This window comes from Coregonus clupeaformis, chromosome 1 (assembly GCF_020615455.1).
Source record: "Coregonus clupeaformis isolate EN_2021a chromosome 1, ASM2061545v1, whole genome shotgun sequence".
Classification (NCBI taxonomy): domain Eukaryota; kingdom Metazoa; phylum Chordata; class Actinopteri; order Salmoniformes; family Salmonidae; genus Coregonus; species Coregonus clupeaformis.
Window position 1 is genome coordinate 41,874,380 of NC_059192.1, and position 14,496 is coordinate 41,888,875.

At 42.4% G+C, this 14,496-nt stretch overlaps 1 long non-coding RNA gene across 1 annotated transcript; it reads right to left on the reverse strand.

The window, feature by feature from the left end:
* Positions 1–3,736: 3,736 nt before the first annotated feature.
* LOC121568875 lies at positions 3,737–14,469 on the reverse strand. Its single transcript, XR_006001301.1, has 4 exons — positions 13,401–14,469; positions 13,106–13,203; positions 4,017–4,080; positions 3,737–3,776 (listed from the first exon to the last, which is right to left on the reverse strand). It is a non-coding gene; the product is annotated as an uncharacterized LOC121568875 (long non-coding RNA).
* Between the last annotated feature and the right edge of the window lie 27 nt (positions 14,470–14,496).

Sequence of the window (14,496 nt, forward strand, 5' to 3'; positions counted from 1 at the left end):
AAACTTCCGACTTCAACTGTATATCTAAATGTCACCTTCAGTGGCATATACTATGGTGTGTCTACATTTTAACATTCTTTAATTGTTTTGATCAATTGTTTTTTATTATATATTCAGGCAGAATAAACAGTTTTGGACAAATAACAATTGCATTGTTAGAGCACGTCAAACACATTTCAACATTCTGACATATTTCTAATGAGATAGGTCTGTTGTTGACTATATGTGAAAAGCCCTGAGAAAAGTTAGGCTACTGGTTAGTGTCAGGGAACAGCAGTTAGAACACATGTTTTCACAACCTTCTAATTTGCCCTTTAACTTGTACTTGTCTTCTCTAGAGCATTTGAAAATGTGATTCATTAAGATGTATTATACGGTCTCTTCATCAAGGTCATTTCCTGGTACCTAAAAGCATTTTGAAACAACGTGATATTGAGCAATTTCATTTCCCCGGTTGAGGAAGGCTTGGAATGTTGATTTGAAGATATACAATATTACCTTTTGTGCTCTCTGACGAAAGCCTATGCTGAAACACTTCTGAGTTTTTAAATATTTGTTCCATTGAACATGCCGTAACAATAAAGGCATTTTAAGTATATGAAGCGTGCCTTGGTCTGCCTTGTTTTTTTTTATGACCAATTAACCCCTTTACCAAAAATAACCTATCTACAAATATCTACTATTTTGTATCTTAGCAGCACTTTTCTTTCTTATTTTTTCTATGACCAAAATAATATTAAGTCAGATTGAGCAGATACAGTGAATGAGATTTCAACATTTCCGAAAGAATCTGTCTAATATATTCTTACAGCTGACAAATCATTTTCCCACATTAAAAATGAAGGGAGCAGACATGGAGAAGTCTGCACGATACTAAAGACCTTGCTCTGGAAAGCTCTTTCCTTTCTATCCCAGCTGTAGGTCTATGGTTCAGTGAATGTGTGCTGATATGTTGACGGTATTATTACATCAATTATTTGGCAAGGGGGAGGTCAAACCCACACCAGCTTCCTGTTTCCAGAGAGGCGTGCCTTGTGTCTGCCCCGAGGCCACTATTAAGAAGAGCAGGGATCCGAAATTAAATCACATCACTCCTGTCCAACAGAAATACGCTGTTCTCAACCATAGATAGACAAAAATAGATATTACAAATCATGCCCAAAGCGATTGCCTGAAAACAAAGGCTTAAGTGACCATGTAACCAGACAATGACCCCTATGATCTTTCGTTATACAATACATACTATGTTTTGTGTTCTGTCCAACTTCAGCATGCTTATGATTAGCCTGAAATCAATGTACATACCCTCAGAAAGTATCCAGGAAGTGCAGTCATGTTGATTTTGGTTTGGCAGTGTTAGCCTCATCCACACAACCTTGGGTTTTATCCTGAACAAAAGCATTTCAGTCGACAAAGTTTCATTTTTGGGTACTTCTTCACATTACTTAGGCCTTATATCAACATAAAAACCAGTTATAACCATGTAACAAGCTAGTAAGTACATGCCATTCTGACTTACATACTTGTTACACTTTACATAAATTAGGCCCTAGTAAATAAATACCCTTTAATAATGTAAATAGTATGTAATGTTCAGTGTTGCCAAAAACATGATTTTGTTTGTAATAGAAACTATAGTCAAATCATGCTTACTTGATGGTATTGCCTCTGCTAATGTGTAACAAACCCAAACAAAACTTGAATTTGCAGTTACAGAGTAACAAAATGAGTCAGATGGATCGAGTTGGACTTTCTGTCTGTGGTGAGTAGTAGTTGGCCACTACTTCCTTGTTTTTTGAAGAACAGGCTTGGATTACTCTGGCCTTCTGCCCTCCCAGTTTGATTACCCTGGCCTGTTGGCCTCCATGCAGCAGTTTGGAGGGCCAGAGCAGGAAGACACGAGCACTAATTCCATATGATGGATCTGACTGCCATCATGAGAGCATATGGGAGATGAAGGCCTCTTCCTCGAGAAGATGAGAGGAGCTATTCATGCTCTCCAAAAATACACAGGAACCTGTCAGGCTGTCACGTTATGGACTAAAATAAGAGGATATATACAATGCTTGATCTATCACTCTAATGTAGGTCTGCTGACTCTGCTACCATTTTTTATCAATGATCATATTAGCATCTCACAAATGGCATAATAATAATATGCCATTTAGCAGACGCTTTTATCCAAAGCGACTTACAGTCATGTGTGCATACATTTTTACGTATGGGTGGTCCCGGGGATCGAACCCACTACCCTGGCGTTACAAGCGTCATGCTCTACCAATTGAGCTACAGAGGATAAGTTGGATAAGTTTGAGAGGCATAATTTCAAATGCCTCTCAAACTTCAAAGAATAAGTTAATGAAAACATTTCAATGCATTTGGTAGATCTAAGCTAAAGTTGAGTTTTGATTCCAGAGGACAATGAATTCTTTAAGATGAGTGATGTTTTGGATGTAGAAACATAATATATTGTATAGAGAACATAGTAGGGTTAAAGATCCAATGCAACTGTTTTTATCTCATTTACATGTACATCATTTAGCAGACGCTCTTATCCAGAGCGACTTACAAATTGGTTAATTCAACTTATGATAGCCAGTGGGACAACCACTTTTTTTTCTTTCTTTTTTTTATGGGGGGTGGGGGAAGAAGGATTACTTTATACTATTCCAGGTATTCCTTAAAGAGGTAGGGTTTCAAGTGTCTCCGGAAGGTGGTCAGTGACTCCGCTGTCCTGGCGTCGTGGGGGAGCTTGTTCCACCGTTGGGGTGCCAGAGCAGCGAATAGCTTTGACTGGGCTGAGCGGGAACTGTGCTTCCGTAGAGGTAGGGGAGCTAGCAAGCCAGAGGTGGATGAACGTAGTCCCCTTGTTTGGGTGTAGGGTCTGACCAGAGCCTGAAGGTAAGGAGGTGCTGTTCCCCTCACAGCTCCATAGGCAAGCGCCATGGTCTTGTAGTAGATGCGAGCCTCATCTGGAAGCCAGTGGAGTGTGCGGAGGAGCGGGGTGACATGAGAGAATTTGGGAATGTTGAACACCAGACGGGCTGTGGCGTTCTGGATATGTTGTAGGGGTTTAATGGCACAGGCAGGGAGCCCAGCCAACAGTGAGTTGCAGTAATCCAGACGGGAGATGACAAGTGCCTGGATTAGGACCTGTGCCGCTTTCTGTGTAAGGTAGGGTCGTACTCTGCGAATGTTGTAGAGCATGAACCTGCAGGATCGGGTCACCGCTTTGATGTTAGCGGAGAACAACAGGGTGTTGTCCAGGGTCACGCCAAGGTTCTTTGCACTCTTGGAGGAGGACACAATGGAGTTGTCAACCGTGATGGCAAGATCATGGAGCGGGCAGTCCTTCCCCGGGAGGAAGAGCAGCTTCGTCTTGCCGAGGTTCAGCTTGAGGTGGTGATCCGACATCCACACTGATATGTCTGCCAGACATGCAGAGATGCGATTCGCCACCTGGTAATCAGAAGGAGGAAAGGAGAAAATTAATTGTGTGTCGTCTGCGTAGCAATGATAGGAGAGACCATGTGAGGATATGACAGAGCCAAGTGACTTGGTGTATAGAGAGAATAGGAGAGGGCCTAGAACTGAGCCCTGGGGGACACCAGTGGTGAGAGCACGTGGTGCGGAGACAGATTCTCGCCACGCCACCTGGTAGGAGCGACCTGTCAGGTAGGACACAATCCAAGAGTGAGCAGCGCCGGAGATGCCCAACTCAGAGAGGGTGGAGAGGAGGATCTGATGGTTCACAGTATCAAAGGCAGCGGATAGGTCTAGAAGGATAAGAGCAGAGGAGAGAGAGTTAGCTTTAGCAGTGCGGCGAGCCTCCGTGACACAGAGAAGAGCAGTCTCAGTTGAATGACCAGTCTTGAAACCTGACTGGTTTGGATCAAGAAGGTCATTCTGAGAGAGATAGCAGGACACAGTAAAATCACGTTTTTGACTGCACTGCCCCTTTAGATCCTAACTTGAGATTTGCATTGCAATAAGTGAATATGACTATTATTACTTACATCCATTGCATATTGTGGGCCTTTGCAGCAAATGGTCTTGATAAGCTTTGTCATACAGCACCTCCTGTAAACAGAAAACAAGGAGCATTTAGAAAGTATTCTGTAAAATTAATAAAATACAGTACCTGTACAGGTAGGGAGCAATGACACATAGGAGAGCAATGAGTGTCAGCAACACAATCAAAATGTTAAGAGTCTCAGGGGAGGCCTGTGCAGATAGGAAGCAGAGAATGGACCTCCCTTGTAAATTTGGAAGATATAAAAAATAATAAAACATATATTTTTAAATCATCCTTGTAAATAGAACTATACAAATGATGAATTCATAATTTAATCAAGTTTAAAAGACCCAAAGCCTTTCTAACTGAACTGAACAGAGAAACCAGACAACAACTTCCTAGGTTACATCACAGCCCTGTCTGGATGTCCATGTCAGGAGTGTTATATACCTCTCTATCAAAACAGGATCTGACTAGGGCTGACTACCTCTTCCAGGCCAGCTCAAATGATTTTCTCCCTATCGTCTGTTTCTAGGCTCCCCAGTGGCTTTCTGTTACCCAACCAGTGTCACAGGGGGTCCCTAGAGGGACAAACAGCCCTAATATGAAACTCTAGACCAATCCATCACAGAGCAGTCAATCTAGGTAATCTAAGCCTTAAGGTATCCAAAAATGAACATTCTCTTAGGCTACTTTGTAACAGAACAAGGAAACAAAGATGGATTGAATGGAGTGGACTGTCATCAATGATACAGCATGCTTTTGGGATTACTATACCTATGTGCTGTAGGCTAACATGTGTCAGCGGCCAGGGCACAGACAGAATAGTGATATTGCTTTCTTGGATAGGTTTCAAATCTTGAAATCATGTAATCTGTGAAATCATATAAATCATATGAATCACCTACAGATACTTTTGTATCAGCAAAAATCTGCAATTACTACAGTGGTTTATTATGACTACTGTCTCCTTTAGTAAGAAACAGTGAAGGGTTAAACCACTGCATTAACACATTAATGTGCTAAATTGAAAGATAATAGCCATATAATATAGAATATAAATTACAATAAATTGGTCAAACAAATGTCTTTGACCTATAGAATTTGACAACAGCTATGTAATTAGAAGCCTCAAAGCAGAGGGGACAGCAAACACGGTGCTCCCTGTCTGTCGTAGAGTGGAAAAACTAACAATGAGAGGCCATTTAATCCATGGTTGAATAGACACTATGACACCCACTCTGAACAGATAATGCGCACTAGATCACTTCTGAAAAAGTCCAACCTCTCTGTCAGTCACTCATTAAAAACCCATATTACTCTCCAAACATGGGGGGTAAATGTGGGTATGGTGCGTTGGCACTAGTTCCTTATCCTCAAGATAGAAATTTGATATGAAAGGAAATCGTGTCTTGGCTAAAGTAATTAAAACCTTTATTATCAGCTAAATAGCTTACAGAGTCGGGATCAATTTACACTCAAAAATGGCATTGGACATGGAAATTAGATCCTAAAATGACTTTGAGTCATGTATATTAGTTTAATTAATACTTAATAATCTTCACTATATTACAAACCACTCTGGAGGCATTGTAGCTTCCATTAACCAGGCAGGTGACTTGTGGTCTGAGGTACTGTATGTGCAACACTAGTCTCCTAGCAACCAATCCCATGAGCAGCAGTACTTAAGGAGAGCTCCTCCTTAAATTTAATTTTTTTGTACAATTATTTTATTTTATGTGAACAGTTTAGTCATGTTAGTGCATTGATGTGTTCTGCACATCTAGAGTAATTGGAAGATACTTTTCTTTTGTGGAAATAGTTTGGAGAGATTTCGAGAGATTGATCGACTTGGTTCTTGCAAGGCTCATCTACTGAATCATCAGGCAACACAAGGAAGGAGTGGGATTGGGGGACTGTAAACCCAACAAGGACAACAAGAAGAAATAGGACATAGATAAACAAACACAAAACCAACAGAGGGAGAAAGAGGAAGGATTTCTGAAGGATAGTTCAGGCCTTGATAGTCAAACAAGCATTCAGACGAACAAACACACAAGAAAAAGAGCACTTGGAAAGGAGGAAGGAACATTCTGAACATTGAGAGAGTATCTTAATTTCTGTGCAATGTGTTGTTTATAGAATTTGAAAACAGCTATGTAATTAGAAGCCTCAAAGCAGAGGGGACAGCAAACACGGTGCTCCCTGTCTGTCGTAGAGTGGAAAAACAAACAATGAGAGGCCATTTAATCCGTGGTTGAATAGACACTATGACACCCACTCTGAACAGATAATGCGCACTAGATCACTTCTGAAAAAGTCCAACCTCTCTGTCAGTCACTCATTAAAAACCCATATTACTCTCCAAACATGGGGGGTAAATGTGGGTATGGTGCGTTGGCCCTAGTTCCTTATCCTCAAGATAGAAATTTGATATGAAAGGAAATCATGTCTTGGCTAAAGTAATTAAAACCCTTTTCATATGTACTGTACAGTAGAGTCATCTTTATTATCAGCTAAATAGCTTACAGAGTTGGGATCAATTTACACTCAAAAACGGCATTGGACATGGAAATTAGATCCTAAAATGACTTTGAGTCATGTATATTAGTTTAATTAATACTTAATAATCTTCACTATATTACAAACCACTCTGGAAGCATTGTAGCTTCCATTAACCAGGCAGGTGACTTGTGGTCTGAGGTACTGTATATGCAACACAAGTCTCCTAGCAACCGATTCCATGAGCAGCAGCAAATAAGAAGAGCTCCTCCTTAAATTGCAATTTTTTGTTAAATTATTTTATTATATGTGAACAGTTTAGTTATTTTAGTGTTCTTGCACATCCAGAGGAATTTTGTGTAACATTTTGTGCAAAAATAGTTTGGAGAGATTTCGAGAGATTGATCGACTTGGTTCTTGCAAGGCTCATCTACTGAATCATCAGGCAACACAAGGAAGGAGTGGGATTGGGGGACTGTAAACCCAACAAGGACAACAAGAAGAATTAGGACACAGATAAACAAACACAAAACCAACAGAGGGAGAAAGAGGAAGGATTTCTGAGGGGTTTCTGGAGGATTGTTCAGGCCTTGATAGTGATGCAAGCATTCAGACAAACAAACAAACAAACAAACAAGCAAAAGAGCACTTGGAAAGGAGGTGGGAACATTCTGAACATTGAGAGAGTATATTTTATGTGTAATGTGTTGTTTAATTGAAAAACACATTTAATATATTTATTTGTATTATTCATAAAAGTGCATTATTTTAAAAGTGCATTTATCTATAGGTGCATTATTTAGATAAGTGCTTTCATCAATAGGCACATGAACATAATTCTAGAGCAGAGTGCATTGTTTAAAGAGGTCACCATGGAGATGAAGATGGATGCATTCTCTAAGCATTGTTTCAGAGACCTTGCCATCACTTATCCTGAAATTGTTACAAGTGAGTCAGGAAAAAATTTATTCAAAAATAAATTGCTAAGAGAATCCCCAGAGACTCTGAGGGCAGACTTCAAGCAAATAAAATGAGACCTTCTGTTCTACACGGATGACCCTAATGCTTGGCAAACAGCTCTCCACAAGACCAACAATGAACTTAAAATGTCAGAAAACAGATCAATGAGGCAACTGTACATTGATATCACCCGCAAATGTAACATTAATATTTATAATAACGGCACAAGGTTCGGAGGCCAGTCTGGATAAATGTTTCCACTACTTTGACCAAATAAAACCTATTGTTGCTGAACTTAAAACCTCTCCACTGTCACTACCTACAACAGCCTCCACTCCCTTTGTGCCCCAGTATGTAGTCCCCAGTGTCCCACTCCCTCCCTCGCCAACAGCAGACACAGTCCTGAGCATGCCTCTCTCACATGTGACGCCTGCAGTACCACAGCATCTTACAGACACCAGCCACATGCAGGACCTGCAGAAGGAGCTACATGAGCTAAGGCAGGAATTTCTCAGCCACCACCATCCACTCTACAAAGAGTCCCACAAAAATCCAGGACCAAGCCAACAGCTGAATCAGAACCCACCTACCAACCCAACCAACCATTGTGCCAACCCAGCTGATCCCCTCCATCCCCATCTCACGGCCTGTAATTCCTCCCATCACTCCTGCCATCCGCCATAGACCTGATGAGAAACCAGACATTATATTAATGATGGACTGCAATGGAACGTTTATATTAGAGAATAAACCTTGCCCGAATAAAAAGGTGGCAACGTTATGGTGCCCCACAACAAAGAGCGCTATGGAGCTCTTGACTGTGGCCCAGCTTAGCTCCCCAAGCCATATCATCATTCACATGGGGACCAGTGACCTGTGTGCCCAACAGGAGAGGGTGGTCACATCACTAAGGGGAGTGATAGAGAGGGCCTTCACTATCTTCCCCCTTGCTAAGATTGTAATATCTACCCTGCTCCAGAGGAGAGATTTCCACCCTGACACCATCCAGAGGGTAAATGCCAGCCTCTCTCGGGACTGTGTGCTATGGCCAAACGTACACCTGGCCCACCATCCCACCCTCAGCCTGGACTGTATTTAAAACAATGTACACCTGTACAGAGAGACAGTCCCCACCTTCACCAGGACATTAAAGGATGTTGCTCTGGGTGGCCAGTCCACCTCACCTCAAAGGAGCAACAGACCAGCTACCAACTCCCTGAGACAAATCAGATGCTCCTTTAGACCTGCATCTGGTGGCGCCTCACAGAGACTGGAGAACAGCCAGCAACACTGCCCACCACTTCTCTCCCAGGAACTGCATGCAGATACATTGAGCTATGCCCAAGCCGTATACAGTAAAAGAGGCCCCACGCAGAGTTTGGAGCATCGCCGGCCACACTGCCCTCCACACCCCCCTCTTCAATTCCCCCTACAACTTCCCTCCCATGATACCAGAACAGGCCCACTTAGCACAGCTCTACCAGACCCGACCCATAACAGCACAGCTCTACCAGACCCGACCCATCACAGCACAGCTCTACCAGACCCGACCCATAGCAGCACAGCTCTACCAGACCCGACCCATAACAGCACAGCTCTACCAGACCCGACCCATAACAGCACAGCTCTACCAGACCCGACCCATAACAGCACAGCTCTACCAGACCCAACCCATAGCAGCACAGCTCTACCAGACCCGACCCATAACAGCACAGCTCTACCAGACCCGACCCATAACAGCACAGCTCTACCAGACCCGACCCATCACAGCACAGCTCTACCAGACCCGACCCATAGCAGCACAGCTCTACCAGACCCGACCCATAACAGCACAGCTCTACCAGACCCGACCCATAACAGCACAGCTCTACCAGACCCGACCCATAACAGCACAGCTCTACCAGACACGACCCATAACAGCACAGCTCTACCAGACCCGACCCATCACAGCACAGCTCTACCAGACCCATAACAGCACAGCTCTACCAGACCCGACCCATAACAGCACAGCTCTACCAGACCCGACCCATAACAGCACAGCTCTACCAGACCCGACCCATCACAGCACAGCTCTACCAGACCCGACCCATAGCAGCACAGCTCTACCAGACCCGACCCATAACAGCACAGCTCTACCAGACCCGACCCATAACAGCACAGCTCTACCAGACCCGACCCATAACAGCACAGCTCTACCAGACACGACCCATAACAGCACAGCTCTACCAGACCCGACCCATCACAGCACAGCTCTACCAGACCCGACCCATAACAGCACAGCTCTACCAGACCCGACCCATAACAGCACAGCTCTACCAGACCCGACCCATAACAGCACAGCTCTACCAGACCCGACCCATAACAGCACAGCTCTACCAGACCCGACCCATAACAGCACAGCTCTACCAGACCCGACCCATAACAGCACAGCTCTACCAGACCCGCCCCATAACAGCACAGCTCTACCAGACCCGACCCATCACAGCACAGCTCTACCAGACCCGGCCCATCACAGCACAGCTCTACCAGACCCGGCCCATCACAGCACAGCTCTACCAGACCCGGCCCATCACAGCACAGCTCTACCAGACCCGACCCATCACAGCACAGCACAACCAAACTTTAGACATACGAGTTACCACACCCAGTCTCAGGGATGGCTAACTCTGGAAATTCCTTTGGTCTTTACTGAGTTAGGTAAATCATCTTTTTGTTTTCTTGCACCTTATTTGTGTAACAATCTTCTAAATATTCTTACATTTGATGTTTTGATGTCTCTTGGGCAATTCAGAAAGCTGATTGAGGACCTTATTACTGATGAATGTGTTTGTTTTTTATGACCGTGTTTTTCTTTCTGCTTGCATTGTATTCATATTTTGATGTGTGTATTTTCTGTAATTTATGTAGCCTAATTCAGGGCTCATGTAAAAGAGATGTTGGTCTCAGTATGACTTAAAAAGGTTAAATAAATAAATTCAAATAAAATACAGAGTGGACTTGCATGTCCACTGTAATATTCATGGATGCTATAGATTTTATAGCCTAGGACATAGTGTCTATAATACTGTAATAAGCTCACAAACGCCAAACTAATTTCCCACTGAGCAAACCATTTCTGTACACAGCATTCATAGAAATGTATTTATATATATTTTTTGCTTCCGCCTGACCTTTTTTTGATTTATTGATATTTGTCAATAAAACTAATGAATGCAACTGTTTATGTCTAATTGTTTTGCATTCTACTTGTAGCCCTGGTTGTCCTGAAATAAAATAGTAAAACACTTCATTGTGAGGCTAAATATAAGGGCTGAACATGCAGATAAATGAAAGTCAGATTAATTAAAATATGATTTTTGCTGGGGTCTCGGGACTGATAGGGTTAAAGTTAACTTTTAAATTGCATAGGCTAACTCTAACCTGCTCCCTGTGCCTTTAGCTTCTGCTGATGACCAGCCCATTACTTAAAGCTGTGAGAGCCCTATGGGGCCTGACTATAATCACCGGACAGTGAAGCTAATGGAAGCTCATCATACTGTGGGGGGTGCTGTCACACTAGCCATATATCTGCCAGATAATGGCTACTTGGCCTTAAAAGTCTGATCCACAACATAATCTGCAATATTGTTAAGTAGAGTGTACATTATGGAGAGACGCTTTCAAAATCCCATTACGGCTTAATCCCTCCACGCTCCCTAATGTATTACCCACAATCCCTTTCCTGTGCAGAGCACCATCCAAAACAAACAGAAAAGCTTTTCTTTTATCCGCTTCAAGAAAGACTGTCTTATCTAATCGATACACATCTTGTCCCATGAGAGGAGAGAGAATTACTTCTCAATAGAAGTGTACAACAGGGCTCCTCTTTGCTGACTCATTTAGGAACTGTGAAAATCAAAGTCTCAGGCTTAGCCTTACTCCTAGAAGGATTCACAAGTACATTAGTACTGTCTACTTCACTTTTGTTGACATTTGCCATATTAAACAGGTATCATCCACTGTACTAAATAATTGTGGTCACAACAAGTCCATAAAAACACAAAAAGTCCATATCTTAAATCATCTTGTCCAATTGATTGGACATTTTCAGTAAAATGATTTTCTGAAAAAATAATTTGCGGTAAAGTATGAGTATCTAAAGTTTAAAAAAGGATGCTGTTCTAAATATTTTGTTTTCAAAATGACAGGAAATTCACACAAATTGTTGTTACTTGGACTGACATGCACAGTATGGTAGCAGGTGACATTGATGGGAGACTCTATACCTGTATCAACAACAATGCACTCAATAGCGGGAAGATGCAAAGGCAACGAATAACCCGCTCATCATTACATTCACTCGACATTACTACAGTACACATTAGTATGAATTTCCCTTTGACCTTAGTGGTAAATGGTCATTTCCGCTAGGGCGGCAGGTAGCTTAGTGGTGAAGAGCGTTGTGCCAGTAACCGAAAGGTCGCTGGTTCTAATCTGTCGATGTGCCCTTGAGCAAGGCACTTAACCCTAATTGCTCCTGTAAGTCGCTCTGGATAAGAGCGTCTGCTAAATGACTAATTATTATTATCCCCTCTGAAGGGTCCTCACAGGAATCAATGTAGCTCGTGGGGGACACTTAGTGTCCATAAGCCAGTAGTGCAGCCTTCAGCTGTATCCTGTATGTCTCCAGTTTCACCCCCCAAATGTACATTACAAGCTCCTATTGATCGACTGGGGGATGACATTCTAGCTATCACTTTGAGTGTTTTTTTAAAGGGGAAAAGGATATCGATAGTGGCTCACTCTGGTTAGGGACCTCAGCATTGATCTATAGGAAGTCCAAGACTAGACCTCAACTGAAGAGGAGAAGAGAAACCTGCCCCTGCCTTGTCCTGTGAAACCAGATCCCTTGGAGCATGTTTAAGGGTGACCCCCAAATGTCAATGCTCTTCCCTGATGTCTTGTAACGCTCTGATTGTTTATAAATACGGCCACTGCCTCTTCTTGTAGAACATCCCTTCTGAGGTTTCCACCGGTATCTTCGCAGGCTTAATGGCTCTTTCCATCATTATTGGAGTGTCAGCTCCTATTAACCCCAAAAAGGGCCTCTGATCAATACGCGGCGAGGTAATTTCAGCAGAAGCATCAGTCAGTCTCAGAAAGCAGGTCAGGATTACACTCCCACCCCAGTAAATAATCTCATGGATTGCAAATGCAATCATCAGAATGCCAATGCAGTATATTCTGCTCCGTGTCAAGATCTGGGAAGGTTACAGACCTGCAGCCAATCCACTATGAGAGAGGACTCTAATTATCGAAACACAAGGAACTAGAATGTGTAGTGATTTACCTACAAATCATGATGTTATCTGGAATGTTCAGCATACTAATTAAAGTCTCAGGTTTGTGATGTTTGGGCATGATGTCACCATCAAACACTGTATGTATGACTTTCTTTGTTTCATACAAATATGCAAGCATGTGCACTCAGGACCAGATTTACTGAGCATTGTTACACCTGTGAACGAAGCTAAAATATGAAACTGTCTTTTTACATTTTTACCTAAAGATATTGTTACCTCTCTTTAAATCTATAGTTGACCTTTTTACCCTTTTCAACCTTGTAGAATTTATAGACAGACACTGTACCTTGTAACAGTAATCAGAGGTGTAGAGGACATCAACTTAGGTTGGTAGCAGGTTATGGACCGTAAGCCATGCCAGGTCCATTTTCAATGCAGGCAGTCCTAAAAACAATGGATTCATAAAATACTGATACAGTCATTTACAATGACATTAAAAAGCTTTATCTGAATCATAAAGACAAAGCAGGCTTTAGACACTGTAAATAGCATGCCTATGCATACGCAGTCTTATACATTCTCTGTTGGACATCAAAATAAGACCACCTCTAGCACCCTTACCCCTGAATGAGAACACTCACCTGAATACGACTTTGCATTATGCTGTCCTTCATTTAGCTCAGTTGTAAGAAGGAGCAAAAATAGGGTCTGTGTTAGAATTCTTCTGGGCTCCATTTCCTACTACAAAACAATTCCACTGCCACTCATCTTTATGACAGCTACAGATACAAACAGTGTTTAAAGGGCAGTATGCATGCATGCATGTAGAGTAGTTCCTCTCATTTGGCTTGGAGTGTCTTCTGGGTCAGATTGAGAGGATAAGACAACATGAACAGTCACATAAGGAGTTATACGTGTGTTTATAATGCATTATGAAGTGGGTATTCATAGTACATGTCACTTAAAGGTTTTACCCACACATTTGAAACCCATGCAATATGAACATGAATGTGTGCGTTGTTATTTTGGTATTGAGATTCTATTGCTGTACCATCCCAGGGTCTGTCTTACACACAAGGAGATACAGATGAGAGGGAGACACATTCTAAGGTGATGTCATTTGGGAGAAAGAAGAGAGCTCAAACAACCCTCTATCAGTATAACATCCCCCACTACTCAACCCAAACCCATCTACCTTAAGGTCTAGCCACTCAATGTATGCACATGAACAAATCCTTTGCAGTGCAAACCAAACCAAACCAAACCACTGAAGCAGCATATTAATTTCCTACACTCATTCAGCCATTTAACATTATCACTTGTCACATCCTCTCCCTCTGTTCATTTCATTAACTAGTTCATTTCCCTGAGCGCTCCCTGTGAGGGCTGAGTTCACAGGGGTTATCTCACAGTAGGGCAACTCATTAAACTTTGACCTGCATTGGACCATGACAGTGGGACAGAGGTAACCGTCGACTCGCTCTGACATATGGGTCTTCATTTAGCGAAGTCTACTTCTTCATCACAGTAAACTATTGAACGTTATTATCCTACACTCATGTGAATGACATCAATCAATGATTTTTGTTTACAGTGAGTGCTGTTCTATATGAGACCATAATGTCTCATCATTCTTTCACAAAGAAAACATATTCCTACATGGATGCCCTTTTCAATTTTCTCTCATAAAGACTGGCTAGAGAAATGGCGTTTATTTTTATGATGATGGCCATGCTG